We start from the raw sequence: 19,698 nt of genomic DNA on the forward strand, positions 1-19,698 counted from the left end.
TTTTACTTAAGTAAAAGTACTGTATCAATGCCATAATGCAGAAATACTATGTTACAACTGAAAGACCCGTTTTCAAAATGTTACTTGGGTAAAAGTACAAAAGTATTGGCATCAAAATATACTTAAAGTACCAAAAGTAAAAGTAATAAAATGTTTGAAAATAGCAGATCTACAAGCTCACAACACGCTGTAATGGACAATTTGTGAGCTTGTAGATCTGCTATTTATTTATTTTTTTGGGGGGGGGCTTTTTCTGCCTTTATTGATAGCGATAGTAGGCTGTCAGGAAATGGGGAGAGAGATGGGGAGTGACACACAGCAAAGGTCGTCGGGAATCGGGACTCGAACCCGCGACGCGCTGTCAGGCTGGCATTGCAGCCTAGGGTGCCTGGACCGCCACACTACGGCCCAGGCCAGATCGTCTATTTTCAAATAGCCTATAGGTATAAAATAGGGCTAAAGTGATTAATGTACGTTTTATAATGTAATCATTTATATCTGCAAAGTAACTAGTAACTAATACTATAATTATAGTATAATATCTGATGTAGTGGAGTAGAAGTAAAAAGTATTGAAAATGGGAAATACTCCAGTAAAGTAAACGTACCTCAAAACTGTACTTAAGTACAGCACTTGAGCTCTTATACCGAACGCATGCTTTGAAGAGGTGCTCAGGAACATATTTGCGCTCACATATTATCGGCATATTGGCTGCACTCCAAAAGTGCTCTGGATGGCTATTACTGTCGGATCCAACGTTTCCACGGTGAATCAATACGCGGCGGCTTGACGGTGTGTTTGTTTGGGTTCTTCATAATCAGCCTGTGTGAAAAATGGTCGTATGTAATCAAATCGGCGGCTTGCCTTTTTAAATGTCAAATCAATTGTGTTGGGTGTTCATGATTAAATGTTAGATATGACAGCAGACGAGGATGTAAACATAATCATGTTGTCATCATCGACCAGATGATCCAGATGCATGTGTTCCGTCTGTAGGATGAGAGAGGAATGCACGGTGATGTGTTGTCATGGGATGGACGATTTTTTCGTCAGTGGTGGAAGATGTACTCACGTGTTTTACTTAAGTAAAAGTAGCAATGCCACCATATAAAAACACTTTGTTACAAGTAAAAGGCCTGTGTTCATAATGTTACTTGAGTAAAAGTAAGAAAAGTATTGGCATCGAAATATGTCTAAAGTATCAAAACTAAAAGTACTCAAATATTTGAAAATAGCAGATCTACAAGCTCACAACGCGTCGCGATGCGACGCGTTGTGAGCTTGTAGATCTGCTATTTTCAAATAGCATAGGTATAAAATAGGACTGAAGTGGTTAATGTAAGTTTTGTATTATAATAATTTATGTCTACAAAGTAACTAGTAACTTAGGTTTTCAAATAATTGCACTGGAGTAAAAGTACAATATTTGCCTCTGAGAAGTAGTGGAGTAGAAATATAAGTACTGAAAATGTAAAATACTAAAGTAAAGTAAAAATGCCTCAAAATTGCACTTACGCAAGTACAGCAGTTCTGATATGGAAGCTCAGGCATAAGCAGTGCAGTAGCACCACTGAAATCCATATATCCATGATGGTAAAGAGATCATTCCCTAATAGATACTGGGCAAAAAACAGCCTGTCATGTTTTTTTTACTAGCACCGAGATGATTCCTGGCTGCACAGTAAATACTATAGGTTTGGCATTTTCCATTCTGCCAAATGTAAAATCACATCTTTTTTTGCAGAATTGATACAATTATTACACACTAAGGAATATATATTGGAAAGCAACAGAACAGTTTTCACTCACTCACTTGCGTGTGTGTCTGCGTGTGCGCGGGTGTGTGTGTGTGTGTGTGTGTGTGTGTGTGTGTGTGTGTGCGCACGCGTGTGTTTGTGTATTTGTGCGTGCGTGTGCTCGCGCGTGCACATTTTGCATTACCGTGCTCACGTGCATGCATGTGTGTGTGTGCATGCATGCATATCCAGGACAGCTGGAATGTCTGTTTGTCGCCTTGCCAAGTGTCACAAGTGGTCCATCCTTGCGGGGGGAATAAATTGGCTCTCTTTTAACCACTGAGTAGTCAGACAGGGAGCTGTAGCATATGGTGGGGATCGGACAACTGAGGAAGACGGTTTCTTCTGTGTTTTGGCTTTTCTCATTACGGTCTAGGGACGACACCTTGATGATGAATGCGTCCGTGTGAAGAATATCTTTTTTTGGCGATGGGATAGCTATCGGCAGTCCATGAATAATTTATGAATGGCATACCAAGAATCCTTTTGCAACTCCTCTCGTCCTCTTGAAGTGCCGCTCACTGCCAGTTACGTGATACTTGCTACTTGAAATATTTCAATTGGCAAAGAGGCTAAAAGCGGGTTATCCCATTAAGACCGGGGAACGCAGCCGTGTGTAATTTTTTTAAGATGTCTTTGGGCTATTCAAAAATAGCAGATATACAAGCTCATAGCGTGACACCGAGTGCGAGCTTGTAGATCTGCTATTTTTGGGGGGAAATTGTGAAAATGTGTGCAAATCTTTGAATATATATTTGTTTAAAGCAAAAATGTTAACTCAAATCTTTGCTTCTGGGAATTCTACAAATATCTTCTAAATCCTAACAGTTATTTATTTTTAAACTTATGTTGCTATAATATCAGTGGTTCTCAAACTTTTTTCATGTCAAGGACCCCCAAAATGTTATGTATTTGGCCACGGATCCCCCCATCTCAAAAATATTTTGTTCCAGGGACCCCCGAAGCAAAGATTTGAGTTAAAAATGTATATATATATATATTAAAAGATTTTCGCGATTTTTTTTCCAAAAATAGCAGAACTACAAGCTCATAGCGCGGCACTCTGTGCCGCGCTATGAGCTTGTATATCTGCTATTTTTCAATACCCCAAAGAAATCAAAAAATGACACAGAGAGATGCGTTCCCGTTCTTAAAGGGTTATAGTAGCTCAGTGGCCCCGGTACGCCCGCATGAAAGAAGCAAATATGCAATTTGAGACCCGTTTTATACAAAACAATAAACCTCCTATCGTGCATAATTCATGAACGCCATGTAGCCCGGGCCAACATGATATGTCCGAGACGTGATGTACAGTTTCAGAGTGCAGTCGGTCCTTCTTCTATATACCACACTGTTAGAGAACAGAGAGAAAGGGCCACAACCTTCCACCGCTGTAGCCTGTGAAATGCAACGCCATATTGAATGTTGTGTTATGTGTCATATCTGCTATATAAATCTATATATTTATTAATTCCAGGAATTTGGTTAGCTGTGTGTGTGTGTGTGTGTGTGTGTGTGTGTGTGTGTGTGTGTGTGTGTGTGTGTGTGTCACAAAGGAAGGCTCTTAATTCACCTTTTTTTTTTGCTCCATACAAACCTTTGTCCAAATAACCTTTCGATCTAGTCGGAACTTCTTCAGGTTAGAAAGTCTCTCGATATACAATACCCATATATGGAGATGACTGACGCCACAGTATTGTCATCATTTACTGTAGTACTGATATCACACATGACTGGCATCATTGACTGGCCTCCAAGTATTCTTGTGGTCGTGTGGAGGTATTGGGGGTCTTTCAGGTAAAGTACGGGCCAAACGCTCTTACAGTACACACTTCCACTTTCTAGTGGAATAAATTGATGGTCGGATCGGCCTGAAACCTTGCCCAAATATGGAGTCATAAGTCATAGATACATCATCTGTAAAATACTTAACCTGTTTTCTTGATACTGTATACTTAAAACAAACGTGTGTGAAATCATTGTTGAGGCAGGAGACCATGTCACCAAAACATGCTGGCTCAGGGCCACAGGGGGTGGCTCAGGGGGTCCCTGGAACTAAATATTTTGAGATTGGATGGGTGGGGGTCATTTTGGGGGTCCTTGACATGAAAAGGTTTGAGCACCACTAATATTGTAGCAACATACGTTTTTCAGTGTGTTTTCGTGTGCAGATTCAAGGTTCATGTCAATCCAGACTGTAATAGTTTCCTATCCAGTCCCACGTACACACACACCACCACCTTACTGTACAGAGGCAAAGCACACAAACGCACACAAACAACATCTTGTACCGTATAATGTATGCACACACAAACACACATGATCAAGTATAGTGTGTGGGTTCTGGGTTGTAATACTTAATAATTCATTTTGCTTAGACAATGAACAGGCGTAGTAAAGTGTCTTTCTGGGGCCCCAGTCATGCTTTCATCTCACATACATTACATGGCAGAGTGTAAACATGACACAACGCTACCCTTGCGGGTCCATTTTTACACTCTCACTTACGCCATCGCTCAGGAAATTGCAGCAGTGCCACCTATGTCACTATGTCAGAGGGGAGTGCACATTACCTTGTCAGTGTGATTAACCCGTTCAGACCGGGAACGCGTCTGTGTCATGTCTTTTGGCTATTCAAAAATAGCAGACATACAAGCTCATAGCGCGGCACCGAGTGCCGCACTATGACCTTGTAGATCTGCTATTTTTGAAAAATCGTGAAAATGTGTGCAAATCTTTGAATATATATATATTTTTAAAGCATTTTTTTTACTAAAATCTTTGCTTTTGGGCGGTCCCTGGAACTAAATATTTTGAGATGGGGGTCCACGGCCAAATATATATAATTTTTGGGGTCCTTGACATGGAAAAGGTTTGAGAACCACTGATTACAGCTACGTTTTTTCAAAATAAATGTTGGGATTTAGATGACATTTGTAAAATCCCCCAGAAGCAAAGATTAGAGTTAAAAATGCTTAAAAATGTATAGATATTCAAAGATTTGCTTAAAAAAAACACAATTTAAAAACAAATTGCAGATCTACAAGCTCATAGCGCGGCACTCGGTGCCGCGCTATGAGCTTGTAGATCTGCTATTTTTGAATAGCCCAAAGAAATCTGTACATCGACACAGATGCGTTCCCGGTCTTAATGGCTTAAAATAAAAGCTCTACGGCGTACGTGCTGACATGGCCCTACCGTGTCATCATCAGCATCACACCGGCCTCCCATTATATCCCCCAGAGCTTTCCTCAAAGTTTTTTATATAATGCATAAAACTCACCCCACCCTCCCCCCCCCGCCCCCCCTAGAGTCTGGTGTTTGATGCTTTTGCATCCCCCACACTCTTCTAAAGCATATGCTGCTGCTGTAGCCGCGGCTATAGCAAAGCAGCCTCTCTGCTGAATTCATCACAGCCAACTTTAGTGGCCCTGCCAAATCTCACTCCCTGTAGGGCTGAAGGTCATGTTATTATGCCTGTTTCTCATGGCAGGCGAGAGTGTGACGAGTGAAATGTTCCTTTTCCTTGAAGCGTCTGATGTTAGACTGTTACACACAGCCTCAGGGAAGGGCACAGAAAATAGCACTCCTCCTCCTCCCTACCCCCCAACCCAACTAGATCTCAAATCTTATTTCTGAATCAAGTCTAGATATATACTGTCCACTGTGCACTTTTTTTTTCTCTCTGGGATGTGATTTTTTTTTTTATCGCTGCATGGATGTCTAAGGCTAAGGAGGTAAGAAAGTTGGGATAAAGTGAGAAAGGCTTGTGGAAGAATATTTTTGGGATTTCACTCAGTGGTGTAGACAGGATTCTCTAACTGGGTTGGCCTCACACATCTTGTTTGGTAACAGGATGTAACAACAGTTATAACCACATTTATAAAGCATTATAATATACTTATAGCAGGGGTCTTCAACAGGGGGTCCGGGACCCCTAGGGGGTCCTCAGAGCTACTATAGGGGGTCCGCCAAATCTTTGTGTGATAGGATTTAGTTTTTTTTTACATTAACCACAACCCTATAGAATTCCATTTCTGAGGGGAACATTGCCAAAAATAGCCGATCTACAAGCTCTCAACGCCTCGCGCTGCGAGGCGTTGAGAGCTTGTAGATCGGCTATTTTTGGCAAAGAGGCTATAGGTGTAGAGGTAAAAAAGAGCAGACTAAGTAAAAAAAAACTTTAATCTGAAACACAATTTTATACAATATAGAATAGGGGGTCCCTGATTCATCTCTCTCGCAGCTAGGGGGTCCTTGGCCTGAAAACGTTGAAGACACATGACTTATAGGGTATTTTTTACCTTATACTGTAAGTTCTTATGAATGTCTTATTCTTATGAATGTTTATATTTATGCATATCAACTTATAACAAGGTTTATAAAGTAGTATAACAATAATATAATTTGTAAGATGCATCATAAACTCAGTTTAACAGCACTTTATAACTACCAGGACTTTACTTTAAGGTCTGGTCTATAATGCATTATAATCACATTTATAATGCATTGCAATGCATCATAATACATTATTATGCACTTATAATGCTCCGTAACACTTGTTATAAATGTTTATAATTATGCGTAACCACTTATGACAAAGACACTTTATGACTGACTTATGGCTAAGTTAAGTTAGTTATAATGTGCTGTTCCACTGAGCTTGTCATGCGTCATGATGACCAGCACTTATGCTATGTTATAAACGTTGTTATAAGTTGTCATACATGGTTATAAACATTTGTAACAAGTGTTATAATGCCTTATAAGTACATTATAAATGTGATTACCATGCGTTATAGACCGGACCTTTAAGTAAAGTGTTACCGCTCGGTTAATGTGTATGTGGTACAGGCCCTGAATCAGAATATCTCATTCATGGTTCTCAAAGTGGGGTCCGGGGACCCCCAGGGGTCCTTGAGGGAGTTCCAGGGGTCCCCAGCTAAATGATAGATTAGGCACCATATGGACCCTTATGGGTCTGTAACTCTGAGAGTGTACAAATTTGTACACTCTCAGAGTTACATTGACATAGATTTTACAATATAAATTGCGGTCCAAGTGATAGAAATGCCATTAAATGGGGGTCTGTAGCCCTAATGCATGTCAAAGTGGGGGTCGTTGAAATTAAAATGGTTGAGAATCACTGCTAGAGCCGTAAAAAATCTCCTCTTATGGGGGTACCTGGCATATCTTTTGAAATGGGGGGCCGCGAGCTAATAAGTGTCAATTTGGGGGTCCTTGACATGAAAAGCTTTGAGAACCACTGATGTAGAGTTTCCTATAATTGTTAATTTGATACGAAATACCCCAAAATGCTATCAAACAGAAAGGTTCTGAACAATCCTTTGACAAGAAGATAAGATGGGAGAACCCAGCTTACACATGATTTATATTTAGTCATGGGCCGGTGCACAAGCTCTCACAGTGCGTTCCAGTGTGAGAGAGGTGCAGTACTCAAATGTTTTACTTAATCTATGTTTTGTAATAATAATCAAAATCTACAAAGTAGCTAAAGTTGTCAAATAATTGTAGTGGAGTAAAAGTACAATATTTGCTTCTGAGATGTAGTGAAGTAGAAGTAAAAAAGTACTGAAAATAATGTACTCTGTACTCTGGTGCCGTTTCTTTACACCACTGATGATTCCACTCCCTCCATGCACCCATCTTGAGTTCATTTCAATTTTTATTGTGCATGTGTCATACTCCAAATTAAGCTCGGGTGACATGCATGATATGCCCTGAGAAAATGTAGCCCATTAAAATGAAAAAGGATATGTTTAAAAGCTATCTTTTAAAAGGAAAAGTTCAGTCCATTTGTGATGTTCAATTCAATTTAACTAGTTTTATCCAACATGCCGAACATCATTATAGGGCAGAGCCGCGAAAGGCTAAATCTCATTTTCTTCTTTTTAATTTGAAGTTAGCTAGATATCGAGTCTCATGAAAGTAAGTTACATTTTTGTAAAAGCAACATAGACTGCAGTTGCCTTAGTTACATGATGTCTTGGGAAATCTCAATAGGACAACGCCACAATGTTAACAGGGAGGAAATTCATTATTTTATAAACAGGATAAAAAGAACTGGATAAGTCAATTATTTACTATTACAAAGGATGCGTGTGTCAATCTAATCAGAAAAGAAAAGAAGAAAAATGTAACCAATGCATGATGCTAGCCTAAGAATGAGCAACGCAAGTCCATTCTGAGGTTCGCGTTCTGACGGTGCGTTTTAACAGCGGGCGACTCTCGGGCGATGCCGGGCAACATCGTCCAAAATATAATGAAAGTCTATGAGAGCCGGCAACTACTGGCGATCGGGCGAAGTGGGCGGGGGGGCGATGAAAGATGGATTTTCTTTATCTTTTTGGACGATGTCGCCCGCTGTTAAAACGTACCGTCAGGCGAACCGAGCATCGTTCACACACCCTAAATCTCAGACTATATGACACGTACTGTACTCACTCTAGTGAGCTTGCTCGCCCGCTGTAGCTGTGTGTGATATGTACCGTATGACAGTCCTGCTGCTCTGAACCAAACTCCTCCACAGCGCTTCCTAGTGTTTACATTAGTTTTTATGCCCCTGTTCAACGTCTGTGATCGTGCAGCTGCGAGCCATAAAAACACATCTAGTCGACCAAACGGAAACCTATTATCATGTCCTTTCCATTAATAAATATAAGTATACTAAATGAATAAGGCAAACAGTGGTACACCACACAGGGTGAAATACATAACATGGGGAAACACGGGGACCCGGAAACAAGCCCCCTACACCAGGGGTCTTCAACAGGGGGTCCGGGACCCCTAGGGGGTCCTCAGAGTTGCTACAGGGGGTCCGCCAAATCTTTGTGTGATAGGATTTTTTTTTTTACATTAACCACTTGAACCCTAGAATTATTTTTCTGAGGAGAACTTCTAGCCAAAAATAGCAGATCTACAAGCTCTCAACGCCTCGCGCTGCGAGGCGTTGAGAGCTTGTAGATCGGCTATTTTTTGGCAAAGAGGCTATAGGTGTAGAGGGAAAAAAGAGCAGACTAAGTAAAAAAAACTTTAATCTGAAACGCAATTTTATACAATATAGAGTAGGGGGTCCCTGTTTCATCTCTCTCTCAGCTAGGGGGTCCTTGGCCTGAAAACGTTGAAGACCCCTGCCCTACAAGAGAGAAGTCACAGACAGTCTTAAATAGTCTCTGAAGCTCGTTAGCCAACTAGGCACGGCTGCCACCCGCAACTGAGTCCACTCTAGGCAATCAGAGATAGCCTGGGATCAATACCCTTTTTGGGTTTCTGATCCGGTCAGGCGGCCGGAACCCGCACAAGCCGGAACCAATGGGGCCTGTGCATCACTTTCTCGCGATAAAGGGCATTTTAATTTTATATCCTACCCAATAAAACCCTTGATGCGGCGTAGTTTAACTTGTAGAAATAGTTTATTTGATATATCCATCCTTTATTCCAACTCATAGCGACTGGCGAGACTAAACTAGTAAGTTATACTCGTTTTAGCATTTAAATGCTAACAGGGGGAACCAAAACGAAGTGGCACCGAAAAAACGGAACCCGCCACAACCAGAGGATTTTCTTCCTTTTTTTCCTCCAGTAGGCGTGGCCTAGACCGGATCACGAATACCAGCCTTTCCTCCGAGGTGGAAAGACTTGGTGATGCAATGGTTAGGCAATCAGAGACCCAAAAAGAAGAGGGGAGGGGCTGGGGACAGACCCAGGCCGTGACACGATATATACTTTGACGTACAAGACATACACGTTACTTGTCAACCATTAGGTGTCAGTAGGGTCTAAATCAGTGGTTGTCAAACTTTTTCATGTCAAGGACCCCCCAAAGTTACACTTATTAGCCCGCAGACCCCCATTTGAAAAGATAATCCAGGGACCTCAATAAGAGAAGGTTTTTACGGCTCTCTAGCAGTGATTCTCAACCATTTTAATTTCAAGGACCCCCAGTTTGACATGCATTAGGCTACGGACACCCATTTAATGCCATTTATACCTCTGGGACCCCAATTTAAACTCTGACAGTGTACAAATGGAACCAAATGGACCCGTTAGGGTCCATTTGGTTCCATTTGTACACTCTCAGAGTTACAGACTCATAAGGGTCCATTTGGTTCCTGTCCATCATTTAGCTGGGGACCCCCTGGAACCCCCTCAGGTACCCCTGGGGGTCCCCGGACCCCACTTTGAGAACCAACAGTCTAAATGTCTCAATTGAAGAGTAAGGAGACCAACCACTGCAGATATGTGTTATGTTATGCAATAACATACTCTACCATACAGATTGGTTTAGATACCGCATTTTATTCGTTCAATTAAGTTCTTGATTGCAGCTTTAATACAGCTTTAATAAAATGCCCAAAACAGGGACGCCAGAATGAAAGTGGTTAAATCAATAACTTCAGCATTGTCATTGTCCCCTCTGTACTGTTTTGTTTTTGCGGGGTTCCCTCTTTGTTTCTCTTGCTCTATCGCCCCACCTGACTTCACACGTGTGTTATTGCGTCTCAAACAGCAGCGCGGCGGCGGTGCTACATTACATTCCTCTGTGTGCAGCACACAGAGAGCGCCAGGGAGGGCTCTGCACGTTAAAGCACTCCCCAGGGAGCGCTCACCGGCTCCGTTCAGTACTACTCGCCAAGGGAGATTCACTACGTACATTCTCTTTTATGGGCCCTTTCCTTATTCATCATAACACAGCTTCAATTTTATTAACATCTCCGACTGAGCCAAGTATATACATCTCTGCCTCTATGCCACCTCTCTTTCTTTCTCTCCCTCTCTCTCTCTCCGTCCCATACAATAGCTCACCCCCCCACACACCCGCTCTGCCATGACGCTCATAAGCACTCTTAGTACAAGTGCACAGTTTTTCTCTCCCACAGCTGCACATTTAACACTGGGGAGGGGAGAGAAGGCAGTAAAGTTGGTTGGACTTCTTTCCCTCCAGGCAGGTTTTTTTTTATCTAGCCACTGGGAACGCGTTGTTCCCCAGCTGTGCCTTATGTCCTTACGTTGCTTTGGCCCCAGCTGGCCCGCTGGCCAAAATGTGCTGATCATACATAGAGGATGGGAGATGACAGAACAGACCAGACACAACACAGCTTATTAAGGCAGCTCTCCACCGCACCGATTTAGTCCCGACTCGGCGGCGGGAGGCGTTGGAAAGCGCCGGCAGCCGACAACTTGTTGTCGGTTAGCGTCGTTCCGTCAGGTCTGGACCTCTATATCGACCCGACGATGAGAAACCGAGCCTGTTCAGTCTTTGGGACGACCGGCAGAGCCGTGGGGTAGTGAAGAGGGGGGAGAGAGAGGGGGGTAAAGGTTTGGTTCCGAGCTGGCTTCGGTGTTGCCAGATTTTGTGAGTGAAACAAGCGACCAGGTCTATGAAAACAAGCCCAAAAGAAGCGACCGGTTTCACCACTTCAGCCCTATTGTATCAGCTATTTTCAAAAAGAATCTTGAACGGAACTATGAATATTTACAAGCGACTTTACAGGAAGACAAGCCCAAAGTCGCTTATAATGAGCAGACCTGGCAACACTGGCAGGCCAGCCTGCCAGCTCTAACGCATTAGCACAACAATGTGCATATTGGCCGACTGCTTAATGCTAAATGCCAGCTTTTGCCAACAGACTACCGGTCTGTTGCAGTCTGAAGTAATCTGTTAACCCATTAAGTAGTCTGTTAAGTGGAGAGTCACCTCTATAGGCAGAAATGTTCAAAAACACTTTTGAGCTCATGTAGATCGACTATTTTCACCAATTAGCGTCCAACGAAGTGATATAGGGCTTAAGTGGTTAATGTGAGTTTGTAAAAGAAAATAAGTGGACTGCTGACTGTTGAGCAGGAGTCAGACAGTGGAAGAGTTAAAAAGGAACAGATGGGACAGCTAATTGCTTTTCTTTTTTACAACGGAGGTCATTGGACTCAGCAGTGGGATAAGAACCCCGAGTCCCCATACGGTTGAACGGATGGGCCACTGCCTTAAACCATTTAGACCGGGGACGCATCTGTGTCACTTTTTCATTTGAGCTAAAAAGCATTATTTTACACTTAGGGCTATTCAAAAATAGCAGATATACAAGCTCGTAGCGCGGCACCGAGTGCCGCGCTATGAGCTTGTAGATCTGCTATTTTTTGAAAAATCGTGAAAATGTGTGCAAATCTTTGAATATATATTATTTTAAAGCGAACATTTTAACTCATATATTTGCTTCTGGGGGGTCCCTGGAACAAAATATTTTGAGATGGGGGGTCGGCGGCCAAATACATATCATTTTGGGGGTCCTTGACATGAAAAAGTTTGAGCACCACTGATATAGAAACATGCTTTTTTTCAGAAAACTGTTGGGATTTTAGAAGACATTTGTAGAATCGGCCTCAGGTCTTAAAGGGTTAAACCAACACCTGATTGATTTGCAGGGCAGACACATCCACATGCCTGAAGGCCCCGGAGGATAGCTAGCTATAGCCTTTTCCTGCAACGTAATGAAATATGCATGGAGCTCTGGTGAGGGCCAAGCCCACATCCAAGGATGGAGAGAGAAGCTCGGTGCAGAAGCACTAGACTGATGAATGGTGACACAAAGTTGACACATAGCCTATGATGACATGGCAGATATCTGGCTGACACTTACAATGGATGCTAAAGATACGTTGCTATTACGCCACAAGCTTGACCTCTAACGTGAGAGCTCGTCATGTGGGAATAAGTGCTCACATTTTTGCACTTAAGTAAAAGTACCAATACCACAATATAACAAATACTCTGTTACATGTGCAAGGCCTGTGTTCAAAAATGTTACTTGAGTAAAAGTACCAAAGTATTGGCATTAAAATATACTTAAAGTATCAAAAGTAAAAATGCTAAAATGTTTGAAAATAGCAGATCTACAAGCTGACAACGAGTCGCGCCGCGACGCGTTGTGAGCTTGTAGATCGGCTATTTTCAAATAGCCAAGGTATAAAATAGGGCTGAAGTGGTTAATGTATGTTTTTTATCTGCAAAGTAACTACCGTAGTAACTAAAGTTTTCAAATAATTGTAGTGGAGTAAAAGTACAATATTTGCCTCTGAGATGTAGTGAGTAGAAGTAAAAGTATTGACAAGTGAAAATACTCCAGTAAAGTAAAAGTACCTCAAAATTGTACTTAAGTACATCCATCCATAATAGTGTGTTATAATCTTTTTTTACGGTGTTGCTATGAAAGAGGCTAGCTGTGTGTGTGTGCGTGTGCACGAGCGTGTGTGTCCGGAGCTAATCTCACAAACTACTGGAACGAACAGTGTCAAACTTTTTAATAGTCGCTTTTTTAAATTTGGCATTGTTTGCTGAAGTATAGTTAGTCCCATTCTTTGTGTTTCTGTTAGAAATGACTCAGCTGTAGCTGCAATATCTTAAAATAAAGTTGTGGCTGGACTGTGTTTGTGTTTATACTATAAGTTATTCAAAGCCAAAGGACATCAGCTCTCTTCCTTCACATTATTTTGTGAAGATGAGATGAAATGGGGCAACTCTATTATTGTCTCTTTATCTAATCTTTATTCTTTGTTTATGTTTTGTGTGTGTGTTCTTTACTGTAAACAGTGGTTTAAAAATCCCATCAAATTCTCCGTAAATTGCTGTCAGTGTTCAAATAGCTCTGTTTACTGTACTATTGAAACCTATTTTCTCTCAACAGTCTTTCATCTTTTGACGGAATCTTCATACAGTAGTATATCCTATCACATCGTCATTCGTTATTTTTAAAAACACACTTAAAGGGATAGTTCACCCCCAAAATGACTTTTTTTCTATTGATTAGTCACCCCATGGAGACTTGAATTCACGGATATTTGTTTGTTTTTGTTTCATTCCTAAGCCAATCATTTGATGACCGGCAGCGGTTCCGGTAGGAGACACAAAGAGTCTTCTGTGTGTCTCCTACCGGAGAAATAGCCGATCTACAAGCTCCAAATGCTTCGCCATGCGACGCGTTTTGAGCTTGTAGATCTGCTATTTTTGCTATGTTTTTTTTATTGGAAAAATAACTGAATCATTCTTTGCTATTTTTTGAATTGGGATCCTGAAAATGTACTTTATTTTTTTTATGTCAAATGCATTTAGTTTTACATATGTTTACTTAAATGAACTTAAATACAAATATATTGGACATAAAAAAGACAATAACATTTTAATACCAGTCATTAAGCTACTAATATAGACTGAAGTAATTTAAGCGGGTCATGTTTGCAATGTTTGAAATTGTCAAAGCTGACATCAATAATATAACAGTATTCCTCAGTAACCTGCGGGCCGCATTAAGTGAAGGTGGGGGGCCGGGCCGTATGTGGCCCCCAGGCCGCCAGTTGCCCCTGTACCTTGGCTGTATTGTGGCAGACAAATGAGGCCCTTAGCGTGTAGCTATGCATTTGAATGACAACACACGTCTGACTTGTTTCTCGTTGGCTGACAAGTGGGGGGCCGATGAAAGGCAGGGATGGTGCGGTGCTTTGTGTGTGAGAGCGTCCGTGGCAGCTGTTCATTTTTCGCCTGAGTTGCTTTCAGAGAAGGCAGTTACCTTCCCGGTGATGAATGCCCGCGGACGTTGAGCTGTCTTAGGACGCCGGCAGCCCCCGCTAAGACCCCCTGACAGCACACTGTTGTTTCAGATCCACAACCTCAGGGCCTCTTCCCAAACCGCCAGGCCGCCCGCCCTGTCCTTCAAGCGCTTCAGCAATCAATGGCAATCACAGCTAGCTTCTCCGCGGCCGGACGAGCGCCCACGCGAGGGTTAGCGATCAGCGGGGGAGGTGGATGGGGGGGGTGGAGAGAGCTAATGCCCGTGTGCACTGACAGGTGCGCTCCACTGTGACAGCTTGATGTCCAATGAGATCATCACCCATGGAAACGGAGGTCGCCGGGGGAAAAAAAAAAAAACGGGACTGGGTGGGATATGATGTTACACTGTAAAACTCTGAAATGGACCCCCTAAGCCCCCCCCCCCCCCTGATGGAGGGAGCAGTGCAGCGAGGAGATAGACCTTATTGCTTCAGCGATCCTTGCTTCCCTCTAGACCTCCTTATGTTTGTGTACCTTCAATCCCTTTTTTCTCTCTCCGTTCTGTGTTCTGTCTGCTACCCACATTCTCTTTAATCCTGCCCCCCCCCCTCCCCCATTCTATCTCTGTTCTCGCTTTGATCTGCCTCTCTCCTCTTCCTCTCCGCATCGTGCCTGCGTTCGTCCCTTCCTCTCTCTCTCTCTCTCTCTCTCTTCTTCTTCTCCTCCATCTTCCACTTGTCTCGCTCTTCATCAGCAGTCAGTCCCTGTGTGTGTCAGGGCAGCGGGGCAGGAGATTAATGATAGCGGAGTCGGCTTTGGCAGCCTCTGATTTTCTATTATTAACCCATTGAGACCTGAAGCCGATTCTACACGTCTCCTAAATCTCAACAGTTTTCTGAAAAAAACGTATGTTTCTATATCAGTGGTGCTTAATCTTTTTCATGTCAAAGGACCCCCAAAATGATATGTATTTGGCCGCGGACCCCCATCAAAATATTTTGTTCCAGGGACCCCCAGAAGCAAAGATTTGAGTTAAAAATGCTCGCTTTAAAAGTATTTATATTCAAAGATTTGCACACATTTTCACGATTTTTCAAAAATAGCAGATCTACAAGCTCGTAGCGCGGCACTCGGTGCCGCGTTATGAGCTTGTAGATCTGCTATTTTTGAATAGCCCAAAGTGTAAAATAATGCTTTTTTTAGCTCAAATCTAAAAATGACACAGTTCCAGGTCTTAATCGGTTAAAAGTGAACTGCCTCAGCTGGGCAGTATTTTCTGTTTGGGTGTGGTTGCGATGGCAGCTGGAATTGCCCTGTTATCATCACTGAGTCGTATGTGAATAGCATACCAATGCTACTGAGTGGGAAATCCATGTCATCAGTTTGATTTCTGCAGACCTGCCCCCCCCCCCACCAAAACCCTCCCGGGGAGTTGTCGGTATAACAAGTAGGATTAAAAAAAAAACGACAGTATGCACAGAAAAATAATCCCTCGCAATCATTACTTATAACCCAGTGGGTGGCGGTATTTGTATCAGCAGAGACTCCTTAGTCCTTACCTTTTCTTATGTTGCTTTATTCATGACATTTCTTACTATCAACTTGACTGATTTGTGTTTAACCATAATTATATGATTTTATTGACTTGTTTATTTAATTGTCTCCGCCAGGAGACTATGTTTTCGTTCTCGTCCTTCCGTGTGTCCACCAAGCTAACATTGGTCAAGCTTCATGTGACACGTGACAATATGTTGAAAGGGTGTGCTTTGATTGGCTAGCGAGACGCATGATGAAATAGAGTTCTATAAATAGGTGTGTCACTTCAAAAGATCATTTAGATCTTTTGAAGTGAGGTAAGACAGGATTAATCAGGAACAGTACTGGCGGAGACCTGTGCTCCGAGGAGCACATTTTCTAGTTTATTGTTATTTTTTTAAGTTCAGTTAATGTGATATTGGTAGGTTGAAGAAACAGAGGGAAAAAAATAAAATTGGAAGGATTTGTTGCAAAACTGTACGGGGTAACCCTTTTCTCCTTTTTATCATGAAATGTACAATACATAAAATTGTACATGTTCTGAAATGTATTGCTTAACTTTTGTAGGTGAACTAATTGTCTGTGTATCGTATCTGTACTATGCTGTACAATGTGTATCTGGGTGTGACGGACCCCAGGAAGAGTAGCCATGCTTATAGGCAAGTGCTATTAATGGGGATCCATAACAAAGTAAAGTAAACTTTTGGGCAGTAGGTGTGCACCGTCGTTGGGCCAGGGAGGAGGGGCCAACTTTGAATGTTGTGTTCATAAACCGCAACCGACAAGTCATACTCGTTATAGCTTTATACAAGGATTTTAATTGGCTTGGTTCACTGATACAGCCATAGCGGCAACAACCACACTTTGTTCTCCCCATCCAAAACATCCATCCTGTGTTGTACAACAAAAGTTTGATGCAGATGCAAACTCTTTCAGTACTGCATTTTTTAGATATGCAGTACAATGATATATAATATAATGATGTAAATGACTAGCTCTAATGCCATCATGGTCACTGCTTCCAGTCTCACAACCCATATGTCTGGCTCTGCACTGAAACTGATAATGACCAACTATTTATTAGACACTTATTCTATTCTATTCAAAGCAGGTTTAGCACATGTCAACATAGCAATTAGAATTGATTTACACAATATGAAGAGCTTTAAGACAAAATAAACACATTAATGTAATTACAATTATTATTAGCGCATCTGTGTAACCACTTAAACCATTATTTTATACTTTGGTTCAAAAATAGCAGATATACAAGCTCATAGCGCGGCACCGAGTGCCGCGCAACGAGCTTGTAGATCTGCTATTTTTGAAAAATTGTGAAAATGTTTGCAAATCTTTGAATTTTTTTAAAAAGTATTTTTAACTCAAATCTGTGCTTCTGGTGGGTCCCTGGAACAACATATTTTGATGGGGGTCCACGGCCAAATACATATACATTTTGGTCCACGGCCAAATACATATATATTTTGTAGGTCCTTGACATGGAAAAAGTTTGAGCACCACTGATATAGTAACATACGTTTTTTTCAGAAAACCGTCAGGATTTAGAAGACATTTGTAGATTCGGAACCTCAGGCCTTAACGTGATAAAAGAATAGAATATAAGAATAATATTCTTATTTTAACATAATGTTAAAGTTAAACGGCACAATAAGAGAATACATTTACAGTGCAGCACAACAACAAAACAACCTCAGTCTGTACTGTAAATGGCAGTGGCAAAAAGTTTTCAGCTTCGATATAAAAGAACAGAGTTGTAGAAGCAGACCTGCAGTTGTCTGGGAGTCAGTTCCAGCTATGCGGTGCATACGCTGCTATTCCACATTTTTAGTTTTAGTTCCAGGGACATAAAGCTGAGCTGTCCCTGACGACCTGAGAAGGTCTGGATGGTTCATGATGTGGCACGAGATCAGAAATGTGTTTTAGCCCCTATAACCATTCAGTGCTTTTATAGACTAAAGCTGCGGTATTTTGAAATCAATTCTATGGCACACGGGGAGCCAGTGTAAAGATCTTAAGAACTAGGAGGTTATATGATCCACTCTCATGGTATTAGTAAGGACCTGAGCGAGCAGCGGCGTTCTGAATCAACTGCAGTCGTCTGATCAATAGGCTCTATTCACAGCAGCCATATTATGAAGACATTCACAGGTGTTACCAATGATACTAATGAAGGCTCTGTTCCATTCTGGTCAAACAGAGTCAGGGTGCTGGTATCATGCATGTTGGCTCACTGGAAACACTCTGCTACACCAGTGGGTCTAAAGTTGGGGTCCAGGGACCCTCATGGGCTTCCAAATGGCCCCTTACGGGTGTGTAACTCTGAGAGTGTACAAATGGAACCAAATGGACCCGTAAGGGTCCATTTGGTTCCATTTGCACACTCTCAGAGTTATGGGGGTCGTGGAAACCACTGTGCTACACCAGAGTGTAGAAAAGAGAGTAACGACACGCTTTGATCTCGCCGCAAAGCGGGCTCCTATGGGCTATAGTTCCAAACATTGGAACTATCTCATTGAGCTAGACAGAGCACTTCCGCATTCCATTCTTACAATGGGAGTCGACGCTAGTGTCAGAACTCTCTTTATGGCTCTGTGCTACACTAAATGGAACAGAGCCTTCATTAGTATCATTGCTAACACCTGTGAAGGAAGTGATAATATGGCTGCTGTGCATAGAGCCTATTGTGTTCAGGGAGACCAATAAAGACACTGCTGTGATGGTCCACTGAAGATGATTTTGACACGTCCCGCTGAGACATAAGACCTTTAATCCTTGGTATTTTTTAAAGTGATACTAAGACTGACTTCTTAATTTTTTTGGTCTGAATCCCAGACCCATTACCTAGATTTTTTTGGCTTGGGTTGTGGTTTTTAACATATCGAAGCCGAGCGCTGAATCTTAATTATTCCTCCCTGGCTGCAAAAACAAACGTTTTGTCTTTTTAATTGAGGAAAGTTCTGGCAATCCATCCACTGATTTGTTCAATGCATTCACTCAGTGTTTGTATTGGACCGTCGTATAGTCCCTTGGTGATAGGTTATAATATGCATTTGTGTGTCGTCTGCATAATTTAGTAACATAACATTTAGTTTTCCATAATCTGAGATTCTGAGCCAGTGGGAGCGTGTAGACGTTGAACAGAATCCTCAGAATGGAGCCTTGGGGAAACTCGGCTTGTCATTTGTGTCCACTTAGATAGTGTAATTACCTATAAACACAGAGTAGTCCCTCTCCTTTAACCCATTAAGACCTGGAACTGTGTCATTTTTTGATTTGAGCTAAAAAGCATTATTTTACACTTTGGGCTATTCAAAAATAGCAGATCTACAAGCTCATAGCGCGGCACCGAGTGCCGCGCTACGAGCTTGTAGATCTGCTATTTTTGAAAAATCATGAAAATGTGTGCAAATCTTTGAATATGTATATTTTTAAAGCGAACATTTTTTAACTCAAATCGTTGCTTCTGGGGGTCCCTGGAACAACATATTTTGATGGGGGTCCGCGGCCAAATACATATCATTGTGGGGGTCCTTGACATGAAAAAGATTGAGCACCACTGATATAGAAACATACGTTTTTCAGAAAACTGTTGGGATTTAGGAGACATGTAGAATCGGCTTCAGGTCTCAATGGATTAAGTATGATTCAGAACAATTTAGTGTGCTGTGCCAGAAAGTCCCACTCGGTTTTCCAGTCTGTCTAGTAATATGTTGTGGTCGAGATCCAGTAATACTTAGACTGAAACTCTGCCATTGTCTGTGTTTAAGTGGATGTCATTGAAGACGG

The 19,698-nt window shown here is 41.9% G+C and overlaps 1 protein-coding gene across 28 annotated transcripts in view; it reads left to right on the forward strand.

Annotated features, from left to right (window-relative positions):
- LOC311059347 (neurexin-1a-like) overlaps positions 1 to 19,698 on the forward strand; it is a gene marked incomplete at its 5' end in the record, with an annotated part of 638,872 nt that overhangs the window by 479,786 nt on the left and 139,388 nt on the right. The gene's annotated exons all lie outside the window — the stretch shown is intronic.

The sequence above is a fragment of the Gymnoscopelus microlampas genome, assembly GCF_963454915.1.
Source record: "Gymnoscopelus microlampas genome assembly, chromosome: 13".
NCBI classification, from domain to species: domain Eukaryota; kingdom Metazoa; phylum Chordata; class Actinopteri; order Myctophiformes; family Myctophidae; genus Gymnoscopelus; species Gymnoscopelus microlampas.